This window comes from Stegostoma tigrinum, chromosome 16 (assembly GCF_030684315.1).
Source record: "Stegostoma tigrinum isolate sSteTig4 chromosome 16, sSteTig4.hap1, whole genome shotgun sequence".
In the NCBI taxonomy this organism is placed as follows: Eukaryota; Metazoa; Chordata; class Chondrichthyes; order Orectolobiformes; family Stegostomatidae; genus Stegostoma; species Stegostoma tigrinum.
Window position 1 is genome coordinate 7,725,170 of NC_081369.1, and position 25,910 is coordinate 7,751,079.

The 25,910-nt window shown below is 43.7% G+C and overlaps 1 protein-coding gene across 3 annotated transcripts in view; it reads right to left on the reverse strand.

The window, feature by feature from the left end:
• Window positions 1–24,036, reverse strand: part of LOC125459689 (RNA-binding Raly-like protein) — a 1,242,755-nt gene extending 1,218,719 nt beyond the window's left edge. The window contains exons 1-2 of one of the 3 annotated variants that reach the window (XM_059651584.1): window positions 23,934–24,036; window positions 18,024–18,124 (exon numbers count right to left, since the gene is read on the reverse strand). The gene's annotated coding sequence lies outside the window, so the exon portion shown is untranslated. Of the gene's footprint in view, window positions 1–5,495; window positions 5,562–6,096; window positions 6,201–18,023; window positions 18,125–23,933 lie in introns of those variants that run through there. The other 2 variants (XM_059651585.1, XM_048546398.2) reach the window with 2 other exon arrangements.
• Between the last annotated feature and the right edge of the window lie 1,874 nt (window positions 24,037–25,910).

Sequence of the window (25,910 nt, forward strand, 5' to 3'; positions counted from 1 at the left end):
CTAACACTGGGTCAAAATCCGAGAACCCCCTTCCTAACGGCACTGTGCAGGCTCACAATCACATTCTCAAGAACAATTAGGGATAAGCAAGCCCAATGGAAGCGTTCTTTCCTAGTGAGAATGGAGTTGCACCAACTTCCAGTTCAAGTATTGGATGAGCTTGATTGGTAACAGCCAGAAATCAGGGTGAGATGCACTGTTAATGATTCCTTGGTGAATTGTAACCACAACTCTTCTATTGCGTTCTGAGATGCATGTGTGCATTAATGCCAAGTTTAATACTGTACATAAAACTCAGAACAGTACAGCACAGGAATGGGCCCTTCGGCCCACAATGTCGTGCTGAGCGTGACACCAAATTAAAATTAATCCCTTCTGCCTGCCCTTGGTCCACATCCCCCATTCATGTGCTTATCTAAAAGATCCTTAAACATGCCTATCGTATCTGCCTCCACCATCACACCTGGCAGCATGTTCCACACTCCTTCCACTCTCTGCATAAAAAACTTGCCCCTCACATCCCCTCTGAACTTTCCCACTCTCACATTCAATGCATGCCACTAGTATTAGACATTTCAACTCTTGGGGGGAAAACATTCTCACTGTCAAATCCATTTACGCACCTCATGATTTTATAGGCTCTTCTCAAGTCTCCCCTCAGCCTCTGCTGCTCCAGGGAAATCAACCCAAGTTTTTCTAGCCTCTCGTTATAACTCAAACCCTCTAATCCAGGCAGCATCCTGGTAAACCTCTTCTGCACCCTCTCCAAAGCTTCCATATCCTTCCTGTAATGTGGTGACCAGAACTGAACGGAATGCTCTAAGCGTGGCCTAACCAAAATCTTATAAAGCTGCAACTTGCCATCCTGTTTCTTGTACTCAATTCCCCGAACAATGAAGGCAAGGGTGCCACACATCTTCTTTGCCACCCGATGTACTGACATGAAATCAAAATTAGATATAAGTAGATATTATTGGATGTCAAATTATAGTTTTGCTTTAGTTTCTTAGACAGCGCGCTGCACAAGTTCTAATCTGGTGGTAAACACATAGAGGTAACATTAATAAATTTGTTGCAATACAGTTATATAGCTGTTTGCAAAAAGCAACCACTACACAAACCGCGTGCAGGCAATAAACAATTTGTCCAATCTTGCTAAGTGAAAACTAAGCTCACAACTCATTCTGTCTAAGCCAGCCATTAAAACGGGGAACCACATTCTAGCAAATTGTGTCTGAAGCCATTAGTGAGGACATCTGTGCACTCCTTGCCTGCTTGTCTGTCTATCTGAGTCACTTTTCAGTTGCTCTTTTATGCTCGAACCAAGCAGCTCGGAACAAACAGGGGATGGAACTCACCACGTGATGTTGTAAATGGGGATGGTGAGTTGAATACAGGACTCTGTAGTCATGACAACACAGTCTGTGCATCAAGACTACCTCTAACGAGGAGCTCCAAGACAAAAAGCAGGAAGCAATCAAAATATGCCAGCCTACATACAGATAGCCTTTTACCATCTCTGATTGCGCTGCTGTTCAGCATTGAGCACTTGCCCATCCATCACACACACTGAGCTCAGAAACAAAAGGAGGTAGAGATGAAAGAATCCTTGCTTCTCACAATCAATCACTTTTGTGATCTAGTTGGTGCCACTTTGGGGCCACTGAGTCTCTTTATTTTGGGAAGCGTGGAACACAGGAGAAAGTTGGTGGTTAAGTAGAACCGTTACTGCCCCTGGGTCAGCTTACAACAACAACGGCAGCGTTGACCTTTGTGGTAGCGTCCCTACCCCGAGCTACGAGACATGGATTCAAGTCCCACCTGCTCCAGAAGCATGTAGTAACATCTCTGGTCAATTTGATTTGGTTGTGTTACAGAGTAGCCTGCCTTCCCTTATATTTAGTCCAATAATGGGAAAAGCTACAATTCTACAAAAATAGAGACTGGAGGTAGTCTAACAGTGTACTCTTACTAGGGAGGGGAAAACTGGAAACGGCCAATATAAAATGCTTTAGAGAGATCTTGAAAACATCACACTGCCCTAGCCCCAAACTAGATGAGGTTACTGACTGAATACAAAGACACAATATAAACAAACACTATGCACTGTAGAAAGCATCTTATCTGGGTGCATCACAGCATGGTATGGCAGCTGTTCTACCCAAGACTGCAAAAAAACCACAGAGTTGTGAGCACAGCCCAGTCCATCACACCAACCAGCCTCCAGTCTAGTGACTCCATCTATACTTCCTGCTGCCTTGGGAAAACAGCCAACATAATCAAAGACCCTGGTTGTACACTCTTTCACCTTCCTCCATTGGGCAGAAGATATGAAAGTTTGAATACACATTCGAGCAGATTAAAGGACAGCTTCTTCCCCACTGCTATCAACCTTTCGAATGGACCTCTCGAATGTTAATGTTGATCTCTCTCTGCATCTTCTCAGCAGCTATAGCAATGTGTCGTGCACTCTGTTCTGTTACCCTGATGCACTGTATTGTCTGCTCTGTCTGTCCAGCAGGTAAAACAACACTTTTCACTGTACCTCGCTACACATGACTGTGGCAAATCGAAATCAACACTAGTTTGAAAGTAGGGTACAATCTTGAATTTACAATGTCTGTTCAAGCTGCTCGATAGTAAGGCAAAGAGAGAACACTTCAAGGAGGTCAGAAACAGGATGAAGCACTGCACGTGCACCAGGTGGCAAAGGGAGACAAAATACCAGGAAGAAAGGTGCAACAGGTATTGGAACCAAACTGAACCATAGCAGCAAGGAAGATGTTGTAAAATGCCTGTGCCAAAAACAGGAGAGAACAAGATAGCTATAAGGAACAGGTGAGGCTTATTAGAAGGACAGAAAATGTGAAACAGGGGCATTTTCGGTTCAAATGGCAAAATTAATGCAAGGTACAGATTTGGAGTCATATAGCCTTTGGCCCAGCTCATCCACACCAACCAGGTTTCCTAAATTAAACTAGTCCCAATTGCCTGCATTTGGCCCATATCACCCTAAACCTTTCCTAACCACAGACCTGTCCAACAGTCTTTTAACTGCTGTAACTGCACTCACCTCGACCACTTCCCTGCATACGCTTTGCCAGATAAAATGGCACAGACTTAAGCTCCTCAACAAGATGAACTCTATCTGCACATGAGCTCAGAGAAAATAACAACAAGCCACTCCAAAATGAATATAAATTACAGCCAAGTACGACTTTCTAACAGCACATTTGCAAGGTTTGCAGGAATACCAACAGGAGTATGATCATCCATCACGTGGCACCCAAAGCTTTCGAATGGAAATAGGAAATAGCAGGCAGAGAAATAGCAAGAGCACTTTCTTTAACCAGGGAATGATTTTTGATAGTTCCAAAGTCTCCCAGATCAAATACATCGATCTTTCTTTTGTTCTCCTGAGGATCTGGATTTGTGTCAAAACAACAGGGACTGACAACATATATTGCATCACTCAAGAACCCATTTCTTTTCTGCTACCAATCAGCAAGTGAATATTGGGGCATAGCCCCATAGCTGTTTCTGTGCTCCACATGCAAGAATTTCCAGCCAGATTAACTGATGAGTTATTAGTAATCATTGCTTCCATAATGTTGTTGGCGCAGCAGTAATCATTCCTCGAATGTAGGGGTTGCTGACTGGGCCAGCATTTATTGACTATGCTAATTTCCCAGTGGGCAGTCGAGAGACAACAACACTGTCGAATTGCTCGTAGGCCGGACTAGGAAAGGAGACCATAAGACATAGGAGTGGAAGTAAAGCCATTCAGCCCATCAAGTCCACTCTGCCATTTAAATCATGGCTGATGGGCATTTCAACTCCACTTCCCTGCACTCTCCACGTAGCCCTTGATTCCTTCTGAGATCAAGAATTTGTCGATCTCTGCCTTGAAGGCATCCAACGTCCCGGCTTCCACTGCACTCTGTGGCAATGAATTCCACAAGCCCACCACTCTCTGGCTGAAGAAATGTCGTCTCATTTCAGTTTTAAATTTACCCCCTCTAATTTTAAGGCTGTGCCCACGGGTCCTAGTCTCCCCACCTAACGGAAACAACTTCATAGCGTCCACCCCTTCTAAACCATACATTATCTTGTAAGTTTCTATTAGATCTCCCCTCAACCTTCTAAACTCTAATGAGTACAATCCCGGGATCCTTAGCCGTTAAACCTACCATTCCAGGGATCATCTGTGTGAATCTCCGCTGGACATGCTCCAGGGCTAGTATGTCCTTCCTGAGGTGTGGGGCCCAAAATTGGACACAGGAGAGCAGATGTCTTTTCCCAAAGGACTCCCCCGTCCCCAATTACCCTCAAGAAGGTGATGATAATTTATTTCCTTCAACAGGTGGCTCAGTGGTTAGCGGTGCTGCTTCACAGCACCAGGGACCCGGGTTCGATTCCAGCCTCGGGCAACCATCAGTGTGTGGAGTTCGAATGCTGTGCCCATAACTTTGGTCCAGTTTCCTCCCACAATCCAATGTTGCATAAGTTAGGTGGTTTGGCTGTGCTAAATAGTCCATAATGTGCAGGCTAGATGGATTAGCCATGGGAAATGCAGGGTTATAGGGATGGTTGGGGCAGGTCTGGGTGGGTTGCTCTTCAGTGGGCCCAGCGTGGACTCAATGAGCCGAATGGCCTGCTCCAACACCTTAGGGATTCTATGAGTTCTTCAGCATGCCACTTGAGAATGAAAACGCAACTTTCCAAACAGATTTCACCTCGTCTTCAGGTGGGCCAGCTACATAGATGCTAATCATGGTTGAAAATTCATATGGAATTAAAATAAAATGTCAGCAAATTTGACTTCACTAAGAATATTGCTCCAATCCTCCTTCTGTGACAACTTTCAGGTCAGCAGCAACATTTACTGCAGTAATTTGGAACACAGATTCATTTATAGGAATGTTGCACTCATAAAACATAGCTAATTAGCAAAAGATTAGCTAATGCACTTACTAACAATTTAGCCTAGAACCAGCTTTCTTTAACATACTAAATATTGCATGGTGCACTTTTCCAGGTCATCTGCCGCACACCTTCCACTTATAATACATCACAACTTCTTTTCCCAAACTGAACACGAGCTTAAATGTAAAACTTTAATAAACAAACAACCCTACTTTATTTCAAAAGTCTCCACTGCACGGAACGTTCTGGAAGGGTTACAGCCAGGCTCCAAGTTTCCCCTTCCTCCTTGGGTTTCCATTATCACTTCTTCTTTACAATTTTCCCCAAGTGAATTCTCGAAACCAATGTTCCTCATCGACGTCCCCTTCCAAACCCCTTAATTGAAATGTATGCTTTTGCAGATTAATTTCTGTATAAATCCTCTTCAGATTTAGCTCCTTCCCCCTCAGACTTTCCTTGCTATTGTTTGTTTTCAGTCTGGAACTCATTTATAAAATATTCAGCCAAACACAAACCATATCTGCTCACTCTTTTGCACATTGGCCTGGTAAAAGCAGTATTGGACTTACCATGCAGGCTCACTCATGATGTACAGGAGTCCAGGTTCACTAGAAGAAAAACTATTCTTGCCTTAATGGTTCCTGAAATTCCGTCTATACATGCTCAAGGCTAGTTTATGAAAGTAGCTTGATTTCCATAACAGTCGATGCTGAAATTGTTTTTATTTCAAGATACAATTTCATTAGAAGCACTGAGATCTTGAGCCTACATGCTACATCTTGCAGGTACATCCGCAATATGAAGAGCACTACTGAATAAAAATCTAAAAGTCAAATAAAAAAATAGCTGAAACATGTACTCAATCTATTTTCTCCAAGTGTTAGCTGTAATTACTTCCCAGAACTTTGTTGACAACAGTTAATGTTTGGTTACCTATCTGGTACGCATCACGTTGTAAGAGTGACTTTTTTAAGTGATGCAAGTAAAATTTGAGAAAATTCTCATCCACCTCCAAGGCATTGGTATTGATGACAATTTATCACATTCCCTATTTCCTGTAATGCTGAACACATTTTTTTTTCTTTAGACAGCATCCTTTAAAAATGAAACATTTCACTACAAAGGCCAAGTGCCGAACTTTGATTTTTGTTTTTGTTCTTGAAAACCTACCTTTTCAAATCTCATTCACAAGGCTCAGGGAAAAATCCAGAGGAATACAAAAGGAGTCAGTCAGATATGTTCATTGGTGTACAGGATACTGTAGTGAGTCGTTGTGTAAAGCACTAGCAGGCTGGTTATCTCCCACACTGCATCATCACTGCACCTCATTAATAATGAAACACACAAAGCTCCGTTTTGATGTATAATTATTAAATAATTTGATATGCTTAATCACATTTAGCCCAAAATATAATTAGGCTACAAACAAAAAAAAATGCTAAACCTCTCAGTGCAGAATGATCCAGTACTGGTAATTAAATGCAATGGTGCCTATTACTTCCTGCTATTGAGTGCAATCAAAACAAAAGGCATTTGCTCGTTCCCTTTGCACATTTTGAGGTAGATCTCTTCCTCCTGTTTTTCTTTTGAAGGTTTGTACATTTCAAGGTGTTTGAGTGGGTACAGACTGCAGTCTGGTAATCAGCTGCATTAAACCTCAATCCACTACCACTCTATTTACCAAGGGACCTGGCACAACTGCAAATTGTGGTGTCGATGCCAACGACAGAATTAAGTCTGCCAAGGTAGAACAAGTTTCAATGTCTCCTCCAAATCATTAAAAAGTGACAATCAATAAGTAGAAACACACGATTGATTTGCGGTTGCACAGGACTGCTGAAGAATTGTGATCTGTAATCCAGCATTCTGATAAACAAATCTAGAACAAGTGTTTTAGCACGTAACAGAAAGGTATGCACATCCCGCTCATCCCAAAATTCCACTAAATCATTACACTCAAATCTGACCAATTCAAATCAGATAGAATCTAATTTATTATATATGGCTCTAATCGTTGCTGGAGATTTCAAACTGGCCATTTCTCCTCACTAACTATAATATTTTGATATCACTCTTCACTAGTATTACCACATAAAACTTCCTGTGTTTAAAGTTAATTACAGCAAGATTTTAAACTCATTTGCAGAACAAACTGCAAGTTTAATGAGAACATCCTGGGAAATCGTAAATCCTCAAATGATAACACAGCTCCAATATTATGTATCAGATTTTGTTTTTATTTTCAATCCCCATAAACTGACACTTAAGGTACAATAGTACAATAGCAGTTGCATAATTGACATCTAGTGAAGAATCTGCCAACACTTCTGTTTTGAGAGAAGTGAGACCTCAGTGGAAACAAACCAGGGGGAAAATATTCCAAATTCATAATTTTCCAAAAAAAAACAAAAAAAGTCAGAGTCCCTATGTACAAGAAGGAAAAAGCGATCCCAAAATCAGCTTTAAAGAAAAACAAACCTTTATATATTCTCTGTCAGAGGCTGGCAGTCACCACATTATTCCTGCAACTATTAGAAATTGAAGAAAAAAAGTCTTGTCCTCTTCAAAAACAAAGTTTAAAAAAAACTACACAGTTTCAATAGCACAGCAAAGGGGAGAAGAAGAAGTTCAAAAAAATGTTTTGGAAAGCGTGGGAAGAATGAATTTCAGAAAATCAAAAGCGTCGGGCCACTTAAAATGAAAAGCCTCTTCTACATCACAGGTTGCAAATACAACTGTTTTCCAAACACTGCATTGCGCCTCAGTCCCGTTGAGGAGCAATAAATTTATATTTTATGAAATAAATTAATGCACGGACCTGCATCTCTCTTTCCACATGAATTGAAGAGAAAAAGCCACAAAAGTACTGGATTACAAACCATGCTGGCAAGATGCTCATGTGAAAATATTATGCAAAAAAAGCATTAATCTCCCGGTTAATATTGTATTTTTTTGTTAAAAAAATGTGATCCACACATTCGTACTTCAGTAAGTGCAAGGAATTTTTAAAAATAATATTTCATTCGGAAAAAAATAAAGAAAAATAGCGACTTTGGTTTGATCGTTCGGGTGTCTGCTACTCACCAGAACTGTTATTACTTTAGTATCCAGTATAGACTGACTGGTTACATTGTATTGTATGCAGCACGCACTAGGAACAAGACACAGGGCTGGACCACGCTTCGAAATGGAGACTCGTTTTCCTTTGTACTGTCCCTCCGGCTATCCGTACCCACTCAAACCTATCCCCACCTCCCCCTACCCGAAAAATGTTGCGGCGGCGTCACTGTGACCACTGCGCATGCCTGCTGAGGCTCTGTGACACATTGAAGGCGCACTTTTGCCAGTACCCGAGACTGGCAGCACTCCACCACCCTCCCCCACCCACCCCACCAGCACCACAACCAAATCAAGAGTTGCTGGCAAAGCTCAGCAGCACCTGCGAAGAAAAAACAAAATTCAGTGTTAACGTTAAATAATAAAGTAATGATACATTACGGAACGATGCGTAACAAAATGTTTACTGACATTTTCTCTGCGGATGTTGCCAGGCCTGCTGCGCTTTTCCAGCAACTTCTGCTCTTGTTCCTGATTTACAACCTCTGCAGTTCTTTCGGTTTTTACGCCCCAAATCAAGATCAACTGTAGAGCTATACAGGGCGGAAACAGACCTGTCAGCCCAACTTGTCCATGCCGGCCAGATATCCTAAATTAACCTTGCCCCATTCGCCAGCATTTGGCCCACATCTCTCCAAACCCTTCCTATTCATGAACCCATCCAGAAGCCTTTTAAGTGTTGTAATTGTACCAGCCTCCACCACTTCCTCTGGCAGCTCATTCCATACACGCACCACCCTCTGTGTGAAAAGTTACCCCTCAAGTCCCTTTTACATTTTTCCCCTCTTGCCTCAACCCTATGTCCCCTAGTTTTTGACTCACCCATCTTGGGGAAAATAATTTCGCTACTTACCTTATCCACGTCCCTCATGATTCTACAAACCTCTCTCACTAGATCAGGAGCAGGAGTAGGCCATCTCACCCTTCAAGCCCGCTCTGCCATTCAATAAGATCATGGCTGATCTTTTCATGGCTTCAGTTCCACTTCCCCACCCTCTCACCTTAACCCTTAGTTCCTTTACTGTTCAAAAATCTTAGCTTTAAAAATACTCAATGAGGAAGCCACAATTACTTCACTGGGCAGGGAATTCCACAGATTCATAACCCTTTCAGGGAAAAAGTTCCTCCTCAACTCAGTTCTAAATCTGCTTCAGCGATAGTAGGAGCTGCAAATGTTGGAGAATCATTCTTCTAAATTCCAATGAATATAATCCCAGTCTACTCAGTCTCTCCTCATAAGTCAACCCTCCCAACTCTAGAATCAACCTAAAAATCTCTTCAGCACACCCTCCATTACCAGGACAACATTCTTCAAGTCAGGAGATCAAAACTGCATGCTTTCCAGTCACGCTGCTATTTCCCCTCCCCTTCTTATTAGGATTGATGTAAAAGTGAATGCTACATTTCCTAAATGCATGAAGTTAGACATTGAACTATCATTTTCCAAGAAAAAAATACTTTTCACCCATTGGTTCAGTTGCTTTACCACAGCGATATGTCAGAAGTAGAAAGAAGTCACTAAGGTCACCAGAGATAATGGGAACTGCAGATGCTGGAAAATCCAAGATAACGAAGTGTGAAGCTGGATGAACGCAGCAGGCCAAGCCGGATCTCAGGAGCACAAAAGCTGATGTTTTGGGCCTAGACCTTTCATTAGAGCACAGTCTAGGCCCGAAACTTCAGCTTTTGAGCTCCTGAGATCCGGCTTGGCCTGCTGTGTTCATCCAGCTTCACACTTTGTTATCAGTAAAGTCACCATAGTCTCTGGACAACTGCTCCCTCATTAGAGAGAGAGAGAGAGAGAACCTGAGGGTCGCCATACCGCAAGTCAGGGTAGAAGTTGAGCTGATGGTGGCCTCAGCCAGTGTGTGGGAATTGAACTAGCGATGTTGGTATCACTCTGCAATGCAAGCCAGCTATCCAGTTATCTCACCTCATCCTCCAAGACTTGTGTCACCAATTCATTAGAGCATAAGCTAAAGTAGGCCGCTCAGCCCCGCGAGTCTGCTCTGCAATTTGATGACATCGTGGCTGATCCAATAGTCCTCAATTCTACTTTCCTGCCTTTCCCTCATAACCCTTGATTCTCTTTACTGATTAAAAACCGGTTTATCTCAGCCTTGAATATATTTAATGACACACCCTCAACAGCATTCAGTGGTAAATAATTCCAAAAGCTCACTACCCTATGAGGGAAGAAATCCCTCCTCATCTCCAACAAGGTCATGGATCCTCAAACTCTTTTCTTCATGACAGCTCAGCGGATCTCCTCAGCGTATTTTAACATCTGCCGATGTTCTCTTTAAATACTTTCGATGGTTCAGGCTCCACAATGTTTTGGGGTAGAGAATTCCTGACATTCATTACCTTCTGGGGGAAAAAATTCCTTCATTTTGCAAGAATGTAATGAGAAAACGCACTAATTATATGTTGAAATTTGATAAAATGCTCAACGAGCCAGTCCTGGTATGATGGGCCAAATGGCCTCATTCCGCAACATAAGGCTTCTGCGCTATGGTATTCCTTAATCACTGATTATTGAGATAGAAAAGGTAACTGTTGTATTTAACTCAGTTCAGTTTGCACCACCACTCAAAGCACTTCAATTGGGCGCAGTCCTTTTATGCATCTGATAAAAGAATGTCGGTCTTCCTTTCTTTATGGGGTGCATTTGTAATGTGTCACTGTAGTGATTACTTAGTTTCACAAGGCAACAAGATTTCTCTGCTTGCTATTGCCAGGGAGCAGGTACTTAGTGAAGCTGGAAGCAAAGAACAAAGTACAGGAAGAGCACTACCTGAGCACTAGCTCTCCAACACAACAACCACATCGTCGCACCATTTTCAGGGCTATCCTCCTGCAATGTGAGCTGGAATTTATTTATTAAAAGGTTGAACTTCCATTCATATAGTGCCTTTCCTGACTTTATTATGTGCCAATTTAGTTCTGATGAGCTCCGCGCTAATGAAGAGTCACCTAGATTCAAAACATTAGTTTGCTTTCTCTCCCCACGGATGCTGCCTAACCTGCTGTGATATCCAGCACTTTTTGTTTGTTTTCAGTCCCAATTTAACGCACTTCATAGCTATTGAAGTGTTTTTTTAGTGTATTAGTATGTATTAATGTATTAGTGTGAGGAACCTCGGTAGGTTGGGGATTTATCTTATCAAAAGTAACAAATTTTGCTCAAAGCTTAGGGCTTTGCACAAAATGAAGAATAATGATGAAAAGATTTTTAAAAAGGAGACACAAGAATTTTTTGGAGATTTCTTCAAACTGCAGTATTTCGCCTTTAGGCTTTTGTGTTAATATAATAAGGTTTCTTGTCTCAACACCTCCTTGGCCTGTCCGTCTTCCCTGGAAGAAAGCATCCCAAAACCAGCCCAGCCTGTCTCTGCCTCCCTAACCTGTTCTTCATCTCACCCATCCCTTCCTCCCACCCCAAGCCGCACCTCCATTTCCTACCTACTAACCTCATCCCACCTCCTTGACCTGTCCGTCTTCCCTGGACTGACCTGTCCCCTCCCTAGCTCCCCACCTATACTCTCCTCTCTACCTATCTTCTTTTCTCTCCATCTTCGGTCCACCTCCCCCTCTCTCCCTATTTATTCCAGAACCCGCACCACATCCCCCTCTCTGTTGAAGGGTCTAGGCCCGAAACGTCAGCTTTTGTGCTCCTGAGATGCTGCTGGCCTAGTTTGTTCATCCAGCTTCACACTTTATTGTCTCAGTTACCTGTTTGCTTTGGTCTTGGCCTATTGACATCTAAGCCCCTCTTGGGCGAGACTAAGGGAATGGCACAGCTATATGAATGTTTGAGCTAGGAAGCCTATCAGAAATGTGTGTGCCAACTGGAAGGACAGTACCAGCACTGAGCACCAATTCTCTCAGCATCAGACCACAGAGCAGTGCCAGAACTGTTTTAACAGCTTCAGCAGGTGACTTAATACTCTGACCACTGTCTCCCTGGCACAAAGAACTCTTCATAATGCACTCTGGTTAATGTGAACTGCAATTGAGGATTTTACATCCAGCTCTCCTTGAGGCAAATGATGACAGAAGTTGGAGAGGGCTCAGAAAGGACTTCATTCACTGGGGCTAAGGAGGTTGAGGGATAGCCTTGTAGAGTTTTATTAAATCATTGGGGGTATAGATAAGGTTAATGGTGGGTGTCCTTTTCCTTAGGATGGAGGATTCCAAGACTAGGGGACACATTATTTTAAGTGAGAGGAGAGAGAATTAAAAAAGATATGGGCAGATTGGGTGTCTGTCCCAAATTCAGGATGGCGGGGGTGGAGTCGGCAGCATCTGGACTCTTTAGCCCAAGCCTTGTCCATTCTGTCTGCTTTTCTTTCTTCTCTCTTTTTTTAGTTTTTTGTTTTATTTACCTTCTGGACTGAGTGAGCCGAGCTTGGAGTGACTGCAGGCCCATGACTGAGGAAAGGATTGTCATGCTTAACTTTTAACCTTCTTTCTTTAGTTTTCAACTTTATAGTAAGGATAACTGTAGTGATTTTTTTAAAAATGTATTCCTTTGTTATTCTATTCTTGTAGCTAAGATTTTGTACCTTGGTACCTAAGATGGCGCTGTGTGTTGGCAATGTTGTACACGTTTCTCTGTACTCCTGTACTTGAGTACATGTGACCATAAAACTTAAATCTGAATCCACCAATTGAGAATGGAGGCCCTGAATCAAGGGCTAAAAGAAAATTAACCTTTCCCTTTTCACTTTAGTGAGTGCCTGATCTGCAGTTGCTCTCCATCAATAACTAAGCATGTGTTAAAGAGAAGGGTTGTCAAAGGCAATGAATTATGTACTTCAGTTTTCTATTTTCGCTTTGCACCTTTTTTTAAATGTTCTCTCTGCCAGATGGCATGAGTCTTCACGGTGGCTCAGTGGTTAGCACTGCAGCCTCTCAGCACCAGCGTCCTGGGTTCAAAACCAGCCTCGGGTGACTGTGTGTGGGGAGAATGTGCAAGCTCCTCATGTCTGTGTGGGTTTCCTCCCACAGTCCAAAGATGTGCTGGTTAGGTGGATCGGCCATGCTAAATTGCCCCATTGTATTCAGGGGTGTGGGGGTTATAGGGGGATGGGTCTGGGTGGGATGCTTCAAGGGGCGGTGTGGACTTGTTGGGCCAAAGATCCTGTTTCTACACTGTAGGCAATCCAGCCTAAAAAAAAACCCAAAGTGAGGAAACACTATGAAACTGCTTTGGGAGATGTGTTCACAAACTTTCACAGCTATCCTATGGGAAAAACCATCTGCTCTCTGCCCAGCCCATAGTGGGATTACAGGTCTGAGGCAACAACTTGTTGATTCATAACGTTGACTTACATCCTCTGCACCAGCCATGCACCGCTGATCTTCCACAAGGATTTCCAACTTAGTGCTATCCTGACACCTCCCCCACCCAGATATTGAGTATCGAAAAGAATAAAAATGTACTTCTATAATCCATTGCATTGCTTTGCAAACTAGTTGACAGCCAATACTCTTTTGGAGAGTATTATTGTGCATAACCTTCAACAGCATGTGGCAATGCTGAGGGGGTGGAGGGGATGGGGACAGCCTGAGTTGCAATGGCCATGACTTCCAATGGTAGGTGGCGATAGTGAGGGAGTGTACAGAACAGGGCAGCTGGAACAGTGGAACAGACCGTCTCTGGAAGAGAAAGAGTGTTTTAGGTGGAGATGGGTTCATGTGGAGAAGGATCAGGCAGACAAAGGATTTCCTTACTCAAATGTAAACTACAGGCATAAGTCCCTATATATACTGAGTCTTCCTTATTTGATCTTCATTTCCTGAAGCTAATGGAATAAAGAATCCCTGCTCCATGATCTTTTGGCTGCCTGCATATTCAAATCTCATAGTTGTTTTATGACAGGAAAAACATCACTAAAAAGTAGAGAAGGGGTTAAAATTGTATTAAATCTTGGCTCTCCGGTAAAGCAAAATACTGCCCAGCTCTGCAGACCACACCAAAATGCAACAAGTATGGAGCCTATTATTTGGGAAGAGGTGGATCCAATAAAGCCAATCAGCGAAGATGGACATGGGGTAAGGAGCTGGAGGATGGTAAATGGCAGACACCGCTGGAGAAATTCAGCTGATCTGGCAGCATCTGTGCAGAGAAAACAAAGTTAACTTTTTGGGTCCAGTGGCCCTCCTTAAGATCTAAATGGAATATCTGCCGAAACTCTGAAGGCTGGAGGAGGGTGGCAGCTAAAGTCATGAAAGAAATCATTGGCCAGATGTGGAGGGCTAGAATTTTGGCAGATGACCAGTTTCAGAGTTGGTGGCATTACCAAGGCTTTACCAGAGAATGACGCCAAGTATCAAACAATTCACTTGAAAAGCTACATCTCAATAGTATTTTTGAAATGATCAGACAAGGGCTCGCATTCTTCATGGACCATAATTAAGAAGGATATCAAAGAACAAAATGAAAAAGAATTCTGGGTAAGACCTTGGAGTTGGTTCTCCTTGCTGATGGAAAAGACAGCCTGGATGTTAGCCTTTTCCATCTGATTACCCGAGACTTGGATGGGAATACATCCCAGTCAATCTCAACATTCCTGCATCTATTTAATGTGCCAAGGAGCCTTCACTGTCTGGAAATGTGACGTCTGTCTTCATCCTGGTGAAAGTCTTGCCTTAGGGAACTTGCAGGCAACCAGCAGTCCAATAGCCCCAGCACTGCCGACTCTGGGCTGCTATCACCTCTGATGTTGCAGGCAGACCCCGTCCAAGAGGAGTTAATGGAAACTCAATGTCAGGTAAGTCCACTGTGTAGAGAAGCCTGGTCACCAGACCTCAGCAAGGGGTTTGACAAGGTCACGGGACGGTTTTGAGAAACCTTGGGGGTCAGGAGGTTCATCACCTTGTGGGGCTTAACTCTGATGAGCAGAGGGGATCCAGAAAGACTTTCCCTCAACCTTGCTCGCCACCATTTCACCCAGTAGCTTCTCACCTGCTGTGGGCAGCAACCTGGCTCATCCAGAGAATTTAAACACCAGCAGAAGAAGTGCTGTAGAATCATTGAACTTGTTCAGTCCCTGCAGTTTTATTAGACTTTGGTTAGGCCACACTTAGAGTATTGTGTTCAGTTCTGATCACCACATAACAGGAAGGATGTGGAGGCTTTGGGGAGGGTGCAGAACAGGTTTACCAGGATGCTGCCTGGGATGGAGGGTATGAGCCATAAGGAGAGGCTAGAGAAACTCGGGTTGTTTTCTCTGGAGCAGCGGAGGCTCAGGGGAGTATTGATAAAAGCCTATAAAATCATGGGATGCATATTTAGGGTTGAGGGTCAGAATCTTTTGCCTAGCGTTGAAATGGCTAATATATTTGAGGTGAGAGGGGGAAAGTTCAAAGGAGATGTGAGGGGTAAGTTTTTTTACACCGAGAGTGAAAGGAGTATGGAGCGTGCTGTCAGGTGTACTGGTGGAGGTAGTTACAATACAGGTGTGTGAGGGGGCTTCTGGAAAAGAAGATGAATACATAAGGAATGGAGGGATATAGACCAAGCGCAGGAAGAAGGGATTAATTTAATTTAGATTAGATTCCCTACAGTGTGGAAACAGGCCCTTCAGCCCAACAAGTCCGCACCACCCCCTGGAGCATCCCACCCAGACCCATCCCCCTATAACCCACATGCCCCTGAACGCTATGGGCAATTTAGCATGGCTGATCCACCTAGCCTGCACATCTTTGGACTGTGGAAGGAAACCAGGGCACCAAGAGGAAACCCACGCAGACACGGGGAGAATGTGCAAACTCTGCACAGACAGTTACCCAAGGCTGGAATCGAACCTGGGTCCCTGGAGCTGTGAGGCTGCAGTGCTAACCACTGAGCCACCATGCCGCCCAATTTGGCATCATGTTCGGCAAAATATCATGGGCCAAAGGACTGTTCTATGGTTCTAGTGCACAAAGAGGCCATTTGATGCATTGAGCCACCGACCCTACAAAGATCACTTCCCCCAGACCCAGCCTTGCACCCTATCCCCGTATCATTTCCCATGGCTAAACCGCCCAGCCTGCACATCCCTAGACACTATGAGCAATTTAGCATTGCCAATCCACCCTAGCCTACACATCCTCAGACTGTAGGAGTAAACCAGAGCGCCTGGAGAGAATCTACACAGACAAGGGGTCAATGTGCAAACTCAACACACACACACACACACACACACACACACACACACACACACACTCCCGCTGAGGGTGGAAGCAAACCAAGGGTCACAGGGGCAGTGAGGCAGCTGTGCTAATCACTGGGCCACCGCATCCCCTGATTTGAGACAAGGCAAAGCTATTCACTGTTGGTAAAGGATTCAGGCTAAGGCGTCCAATTCCATCAGTTCTCTTGAATGCTGTGGATGGAAAGACCATGAGAGAAATGAGGTCTGCTGGCACAAGGGGCACTGTAAGCTTTCACACGATCTGGAAGACCAGTTATGCCGACAACATGTCCCTAATGGCTACAGACAAAATGGAACTATCCTTGATGACTGAAGAGTTCTGAAGGTTAACTCTTTGATTTGGGATGACTTTTGACAACAAGAAGCTACGTTGAATGGCAGATCATGATGTGTTGATTTAGTCCTCCGCCATTCTGAACGGAGCTCAGTTTCAATTTGGGGGATCGATAGTGATCACAAACGGGGACAGCAGTACAGAATTCAGAACAAAGTCAGCATCTACTATTCTCAGTATTCATTGATGTCTTGGACAACGGCATAAGAAGTCAAATATCCAAATTCGCTGATGATACAAATTTGGGCAGAATTGTAGACTGTATTGACTTCATAAAACAATAACAGGATTTGGATGGATTCAGCAAATGGGACAAAGATGTGGCAGATGGATTTTAATATAAGCAAGTGTGAGGTTATTAATTTTGGATGTAAAATGGATAGACCAGGGTATTCTTTAGAAAGCACAAAGTTAAAATCACTGGATGCCTAACAGGATTTGGGGATTCAGGTGCAGAGCTGTTTAAAATACCACAAACAGGCCCAGAAAGAAATTCTTGAAGGCTAATGGAATGCTGGCCTTCAGATATAAAGTGCTGGCATAGGGAGATACAGATGGTACGTTGCAGTTATGCAAAACCCTAGTTAGTTCCCACTGTGAGCAGATCTGGGTACCACACCGAAGGAAGGATGTGTTGTCCCTGGAGGGAGTACAATACAGCTTTACAAGGATGTTACCTGGATTTCAGGGGTTAAGTTATGAGGAACGATTCATCAAATTAGGCCTATTTCCTCTAGAATTTAGGAGATTAAGGGATGATCTAATCAAGTTCTTCAGGACATTAGTGAAAAGACAGGGTAGATAACGACAAGCTATTTCCAGTGGTTGGGAGTTCTAGAATCGGGAACATAGTCAAAGAATTAGGACCAGGCCATTCAGGGGAGATGTTAGAAAGCACTTTGACAAGTAAATATAGCGGAGATCCGGAACTCTCTCCCTGAAATGATGGCTGAGGCTGATTCAACTCTCCAATTTAAATCTGAGATGGACACATTTTTATGAAGCAAGGGATATGGGCCCAAGACAGGCATATGGAGTTAGGTCACAGATCAGTCATGATCTTATTGAATGGCTGAGGAGATTCAAGGGGCTGAATGGCCTACTCCTGTTCCTAAAAAGGAAATTACAAAAATTGTTTTGCGGGTTTTGGGTGCGAGATCTGTAAGCTCAATTTGGCTAGTGAGAACAAAAAAGCTACAGCTGTTGAAATGTGGCTCAGGTAGAGAGTTCTAAACAGAACAAGGTATTACTGAGGAAGTTCTGAGGGACGATCACTGGACCTGAAACATTTCGTCGGATTTTTTTCTTCACAGATGCTGCTAATCCTGCTGAGCTTTTCCAGCAACTTCTGTTTTTGTTCCTGATTTCCAGCATCAGCAGTTCTTTCAGTTTTTATTCAGTATCTAACTCACTGCCACATCTCTTCTAGGCGTGCCCACCTTGAAGAATTTCTGCTCCCCTCGTGGATGGGATTTCCATTCCAATTTTTCTTCTTGCCCACCGCCATTAATTTCACGGTCAGCAACTTCTGTTCTTGTTCCTGAAAGTATTCATGAAATTATTTGCCAGTCAAAGGTCCAGTTTTTATTGTTGTCATATACTTTGATGAAAGCAGTCAGTATATAGCGAATGATACAAATACTCAACAAAGGTGCACTTTGAATCCAATACAATACAACAACAGTAAAATAATAGCAGATTCAACACAAAAGTCCAAACTGTAGCCTTTCATACATTGCAATTCCACTCAATCAGCTGAACCAATTTCAAGTTCTTTTCTCCCCAATGGACTTAGCTACAAAAACATATTTTTTGCTTGTGTCAGCTCACCATGCTTTCATCAAGACTATTACCAGAAAAAATATAACTGGACTGTAGAAGCAATGAGTATTTAAATGGGAAAATAATCAATAGATGAAACCATTTGAATTTTCCATTATCTTCTCCCTTTAAAAAAAATTGTCCCATTGATTGGAATTTGTGTAAAAGCTGTCGGTCTTAAAGTAACAGTTTACTTGCTATTTTTAGCATGTCTCAACCAAGAATGTTTGACAAAACTTCTGTTCTTGTCTCTCAGCCTCATGGATACAGCGACCATTGTCAATGTTTGTAAATTTAGACTGATGAGTGTGCCTGTAAAGATTGTACCGGCCCATCATACTGTCTCCGCATTGACCCAAAACTGTCTCTTTGTCATCTGTCAAGACTCCACTGAATTGACTGCCAGTTTCATTGTGTAAAGTCTGCTGCTGGCCAGCCAAGCAGTCATCTGATTCCAATGGATTAAAATCAATGATATAAATCTGAAAATAGACACAGACAATTGAACAATCTGTGGGTTGGCCCAATGTTATGTCTGTATTGTGGAGCCTTTCCTGCCAGTGTTCAGTTGAATTCAGACCTGCCTTTCTCAGGAGCACTTTCATATCAAAATAGAAGCCAAGGTACAGGATGCATCCACTCCACCCTTCAGTGCAACGAGGAGCTATTCCATTTCCCACAACCTGCTCGGAAAACTCTGCTCACACTTTGACAAATTTCACCACACCAGCTGAGACAATCTGCAACATTCTAAACCTTGTATCGACATTCCAAATAAAAGAACCCCATAACATTTAGAGGAAAAGGTTCCATTCTTTAATGTTGACAGGTTCTTTTTAAAATGTTGGCATCTGAAAATCAATGTTTGCCAAAATCTAATCCTTTCTTCATGGGGTTTAACTGATCTGTCCAACAGGTTTTGTTGGAAAGATTCCATTGTATTTTGAGAGCAGGTCAGTTACTTGCTGCAGGATTCCAAGCCTATGACCAGCTCCCATGGGTACAATTGTTCGACAGTTAGTTTAATTCAGGTTGTGACTTGGTAACTCCCAGGATATGGGATCCAGCTTTCGAATTGCAATGATTAGTCTCTCCTTATTGAAGATGGTTATTGCCTGGCATTTTCGGTATTTGGCACTCGCCTCTTATCAGCTCAAGTATGGATGTTGTCCAGGTCTTGCTGCCTAAGACAATGTCAGCATCAGTATCTGAGGAGGCCTAAATCTTGTTGGACATTGTGAAAATTGTGAAGATCCCCACGACAGACTTTATGATGGAGAGGAGGCAATTGAAGAACTGCTGAAGATAGTGGTGCCGAGCATTCTTACCCTCACAGATTTTGGCAGAGATGCCCTAGAGCTGACATGAATGATCACCAACAAGCACAAACATGATCAAGTGAACTGAACTCCGGGGTTGAGTGTATACGATGGGCCGAACGGCTCTGCGTTTGCCAAGTCTCATCGGACTGGAGTCACGAATGGTGCCGGGAATGAATCTGAGCCTCCAGACCAGCCATTGATCGAGGGGTCCCTGACAGGCAGAAGAGCATGGGACTTGTTGCTTTTCCTCTTCTCCATTTATTGTTACCATTGTTTTCATTATTATTACCTAATAAACGTTCATCTTTAAGAGAATGCCTGTTATTGCGTTTTCTCTTAATTATTTTCAACTTAATCAAAAATAACTGTTTGGATGCGCACTGTGATCCAAGACAGTGAGGTGAGAGTGACAACCCTTGACATTAAGGCTGCGTTTGACCAAGTGTGGCATCGAGGAGCCCAAGCAAATCTAGAAGCAATGAAACCTCTCAACTGTTTGGTGTCATATCCATTATAAAGTCAGAAGAAGGGTTATTTACTGATGATTGCACAAGGTTCAGCACCATTCGTAACTCCTCAATCCAAATGCAGAAAGATCCTGGACAACTTCAAAACCTGAGCTGATAAGTAAAAAATGATAGGGGCCAGGCAATGGCAATCTCCAACAAGACAGAATCTATTCTCTGCCCCTTGACATTCAACGATGTTACCATCACTACAGCATCAGGGTTATCATTGACCAGAAACTCAACTGAGTTAACCATAAAAACACACTCATTCACAGCCTCAGGCGACTGTCTGTGTGGAGTTTGCACATTCTCCCCGTGTCTGCGTGGGTTTCCTCCCACAGTCCAAAGATGAACTACATTGCCTGTAGTGTGCAGGCTCGGTGGGTTAGACATGGAAAATGTTACAGGGATAGGGTGGGGGATGGGTTTGGGTGGGATGCTCTTTGTAGGGTTGGTGTGGATTTGAAGGGATGACTGGCCTGCATCTGCACTGATCCATAATGATCTGTGATAAATCATCTGGCTTTGGCCCATCTTAAGTACGTACGTGCTTGTGTTATGTGCAGGGTCTCAAAGAGTCTCAATGCCACTGCCCAAGACGTGTCCTCATTGTTTCAAAAAGGAACATATCTTGCACAGTAAAAAAAAATGCACCAAACAATCCCACATGTTTTTCAGGTCACAATCTACATTAGTCAGTTGGGTGCTCAGATTTTTATCTTACTAGCCCCATGAAGATCATTGAGCTTCTTTCTACATTGTTGGGTTCACAGGATTGAATTACTGTCATTTCTGTACTTTGCTACCTCAGAACATGCTTTCCTGGCAATGAGGTAGTTCATTCTTGTTCCATCTGATGGAACTAGAATATCTTCATGCTCATTAGTTTCATAGAATCTCTACAGTGTAGAAACAGGCCCTTCGCCCCAACAAGTCCTCGCTGACCCTTAGAGTATCCCACCCACACCCGTCCCCCAATAACCCACCTACCCTACACACCCCTGAATAGTACGGGCAATTTAGCATGGCCAATCCACCATACCTGCACATCTTTGGGCTGTGGGAGGAAGCTGGAACATCCGGAGGAAACCCACGCAGACACAGGAAGAATGTGCAAACTCCACACAGACATTTGCCTGAGGGAGGAATCAAACCTGGGTCCCTGGCGCTGTGAGACAACAGTGCTAACCAGTGAGCCACCGTGGTGCTGTGAGTTTGTCATCGTCAACCATTTGGATATTATTGGATATTCCTGGAGCTCTCCCAGACAGCATTCTTTGCCTTCCAGTCCATCAATGACTTACAGCAGAGCTCCACAATGAGTCTTATAGTTTTCCTCTAAGAGGAATCTGTAATGTACAGTAGAACCCTGGGAAGCACCAACGATCAGAGGGATCTTGCTGTGCATGTTCACCGGTCCCTGAAGTTGGATAAAGAGGGTAAGAAGGCACATGCTACACTGCACTTATTAGAGTTTAAGAGCAGGGATGTTATTCTGGACCTGTATAAAATGTTAGTTAGGCCTCAGCAAGAGTATTGAGTGCAGTTCTGGAATCCACATTAGGATGTTGGCCAGGCTAGAGAGTTTCAGTCATGAAGAGAACGCGGACAGGCCGGGGGTGTTTTCCTAAGAGTAGAGGGGAGATTGCGAGGGGAACATGATTGAGATGGATAAAATGATGAGGGGCATAAATGGGGTAGACAGGAAGAGGTTTTTCTCTTCGATGGAGGGGTCAATGATCGGGAGGGCAGGAGGTTTAGAGGGGATGTGAGGAAGAACCTCTTCACCTAGAGGGCAGTGGGAATCTGCAACTCGGTGCCTGTAAGTGTAGTAGATGCAGAAATGCTCATGATATTTAAGAAGTATTTTGTTGAGCATTTGTGAAGCCAAGCAGACAAGGTTATTGGCCTAGTGCCGGAAAATGGGTTAGAATGTTCAGATGTTTGTTTTTAACTGGCACAGACTCAATGGGCCAAAGTGCCTTTTTCTGTGCTGTAGATCTCTAAGGCTCTGTGGTGTGAGCCACCAAGACATGATAACACAATTTCTGTAGACAATTCATCCATCAGGCTGCGATGAGCTTCAGTTAGAATAGAATTAGATTTATTGTCACATGCACTCACATGAGCACAGTGAAAAGTTTATAAATCGTCACTTACAGCACCATCGTAGGTACAAAAGGTGCCTAGGTACAGCTTCTTAAGAACAAATTCTTAGCGAAAAATAAATAGAAAAATAAAGAAATAAATAGTTCAGATTAATATTCATTCCAACCCGGTCCATGCTGGCATCTAGTCCCTAGTCTGTGCCAGGCCTTGACTTCAGACTGTGCTGGGGTTCACTGTCATGGCCAGGAGACCGCTCTGGAATCATCTTGAGACTATTGATCCATTCTGAGGCCATGAATGACTACCAAAATGGCCTGCCAGGAGACTGCCTCTCCAGGTTGAGAGACTACCATTTCAGGCTGAGAGATCACCGCACCAGGTCCACACTGAGGCTGGGAGTCTGCATTCACGCTGAGGCCAGGAATTTGCGTCCGCACTGAGGCCGGGAGTTCAGGACATCACCAAGGGAAAGAAGGGAAGAAAACACAAAAAAAGGAAAAAAGAGAGGAAAGAAAGAAAGCAAAGAGGTGGAGTGGGTGACCTCCAGCTGAAGAGTTCTGCTCTGCCGCCATCTTGGACCTGAACAGGGTGCCCTCTTCGCTTCCAACATGGGGTCAAATTGAATTTTGCTCCTCATGTACAAGAACAAGTTGAGACCTGACTGTGACACAGCCCCTTTCACGGTCAAACTGGCTGCGGCCCTTCCTCCCTGGCTCAACTGAAATGACCACATCAGTGACTCAACGCCAGTTACAACCATGCAATGAACCAAACATCAGCACAAATTCATGCTTTCACCACAACATCGCAAATCAGAAAGAAAAGTCAACAGTTTTTCACAAAGCTCCAGCAAACACGGGGTTAAATAAAGTCTGTTCCAAGTTGCAGTTCACTGTGAATTTCTCCCGCAGCCTTCAATGAGTTACATGGAATATCGAAAGTCCTAATAATCTGAAGTGACATTAAAATAGATATCGTAATATTCAAAAATCCTAGCTCACTATGCTAAAAAATAGTTATTACTCCAGTAAATCTGCAGTGTAAGATCAATAATATTAATCAAAAATGGAAAATGTAATTACATCTGATGGTACATGCAGCAGAACAGTTTTAACCTTGCTGTAAGATAAATGTTAGCAATTTCTGTTATCTTGTTTATGTTTGAGCTGCTCTATTGATCTATTTTATTTATTTTCCTCTACACAATGATCTTTCAGGTAGTTATTGCACTCCCTACCACATATGTTTTATTTGAAGTGGTCTCCTGCTTTCAAATGGGGGTGGGAACCTCGCTTCATGAAAAACAATTTGACATATGTTTCCATTTGGCAGAAAAAAAATACACCATGTGATTATGCAAATTGCCCCAAAGTGCACCTTGAATACAATATAATTTTGACACACTGCTAATAAATATTAAGAGACTTAATGAATACTTTCATTTTGTGATAACATCAACAGCCCCTCACTTCCATTTCAAAGCATGCCGCCTCTCGTGACTACAGTGCAATGTTCAAAAATGTTTAGGCTGCACAACGTAGGTGTTTTAAATCAACCTGTTAAGACAGTGTGGTGAGAAAGGCACTACCTGTGAGATCTTTCATGTACGCCCAGTCACAGTGTGCCACTGCACGCTGCCCTCGAAGCAGCTGCCGAGGGGGTAGAGACTGTCACACATCTCCTGCTGGAACATGCCTTTGCAAAGGAAATCTGAAGAGAGATGCAGGGGGTTTGTCCCGAGCAGCTCCGTGACGCGGGGCTCTGTGCTCTACAGGCTGTTCCCCAGGACTCACGCTGAGACAAAAGTCGATTGCCCCTGGAGGACCATCAGCTCAGTGATAGAGACGCTCTCTGGTCCTGCAGAAACGCGTTGGTCTTCCAGAGCGAGGAGTTGACTCTGACCGAGTGTTACAGACTGGCACATTCCAGGGTCTGGGACTATGTGCTGAGGGACGCATTAAATCTTGGGGCATATGCTGCTAAGGTGCGGGGGGGGGGGGGGGTGGGAGACAACCATCTGAGGTCTTCCTGCTGAAGGTAAATGGGGGTCCGTTCAGTTATCAGACCCTCCCCCTACCTCAAATATATGTAAATATAATCTTTACAAGTAAGAGGTGCCATTGATTCTTTGTTGGATGGAGTCAAACTCCAATGTTTGTACAGAAATGCTACAGAACCGAACTGCTTCTGTAGCGATGTATGTATATAAAGATATTTTTATGAACAAAGTATATCTTTAGAAGAAAATAAACCTGTTCAGACAGTTATTACACACCTCTGGTACAAGTGGGTCTTGAGCCAGGGTCTCCTTGCTCAGGATAGGGACACCAGCACAGTACCATCAGAGCTCCCTAATACCACAGTAGATTCTGAATAGATCAATTTCAAGCAGGTACATTTCACTCGGCCCATTCAATAAGGTCACAGCTGATTGTGATCTCAGCTCGTGTTACCCGGTCCCACTCACCTCCCCCTCATTAACCTGTCACCCTTTTCTCTCTCATGTGGGGTGGCGAATCCATTAGACAGAATCTTTAGGGCCAGGGTTTTTAATTTATTTGCAGCAATCCTTTGCGAAGCACGTTTGTCCTCAAGGTGTAGAGGTATTGGGAAAGTGACATTTCTCGCCCACTCCGTGTTCCTCGCAGAAGGTTTCGAATGTCACATCGACCAAACCTAGTCCTTTTTCTCGACAAACGAATCGGAATGTTAACTCTGCTTTCTGTCTCCGCGGATACTGAGTTTCTCCAGCTGTTTCTGTGTATGATCCTTTTCCTGTAAGGATGGTTTTTCTGAGGTTTTGCCTCCACACTGAGACCGCCAAAAGCAACCCCAGACATCACCGTCACTGAAGCCGAGCCCCAGCACGTAAGAACGCTCGCACTTGAACCAGTTGGATTTCTATAGCAATGTGACAGCATTCCTTCTGGCCACAGTAAACGATACCGCAGATTCCCATCTCCCTCATCTCCAGTGGCCAGGAATATTGAAAATGCACTGATGCCCACTACTTCCTTGTGTTGACTGAGAGATGTTGGAGTTGTGGGATCCTTACAGCGTGGAAACAGGCCATTTCATCCACACTGACCCACCAAAGTGTATCCCACCTGTACTCACCACCCCCCCCCCACCCTATCCCTGTAATCCGGCATTTCCCATGGCTAATTCACCTAGCCTGCACATCCCTGGACACTATGGGACAATTTAGCATGGCCAATCCACCCTAACCTGCACATGTTTGGACTGTGGGAAGAAACTGGAGCACCCGGAGGAAACCCACACAGACACATTCATTGCTCAGGCCACTGAGTATAGGAGTTGGGACATTATGTGGATGTTGTGCAGGACATTGGTGAGGCCTCTTCCAGAGTACTATGTCCAGTTCTGGTTGCCCTGTTATGGACAGATATGATTAAGCTGGAGGAGGATCAGAAGAGATTTACCAGGATGTTGCCAGGAATGGAGGGTTTGTGTTATAAGAAGGGTCTGAATAGGCTGGTACCTTTCTCACTGGGGCATAGGAGGTTGAAGGGTGATGTTACAGAGGTTAATAAAATCGTGAGAG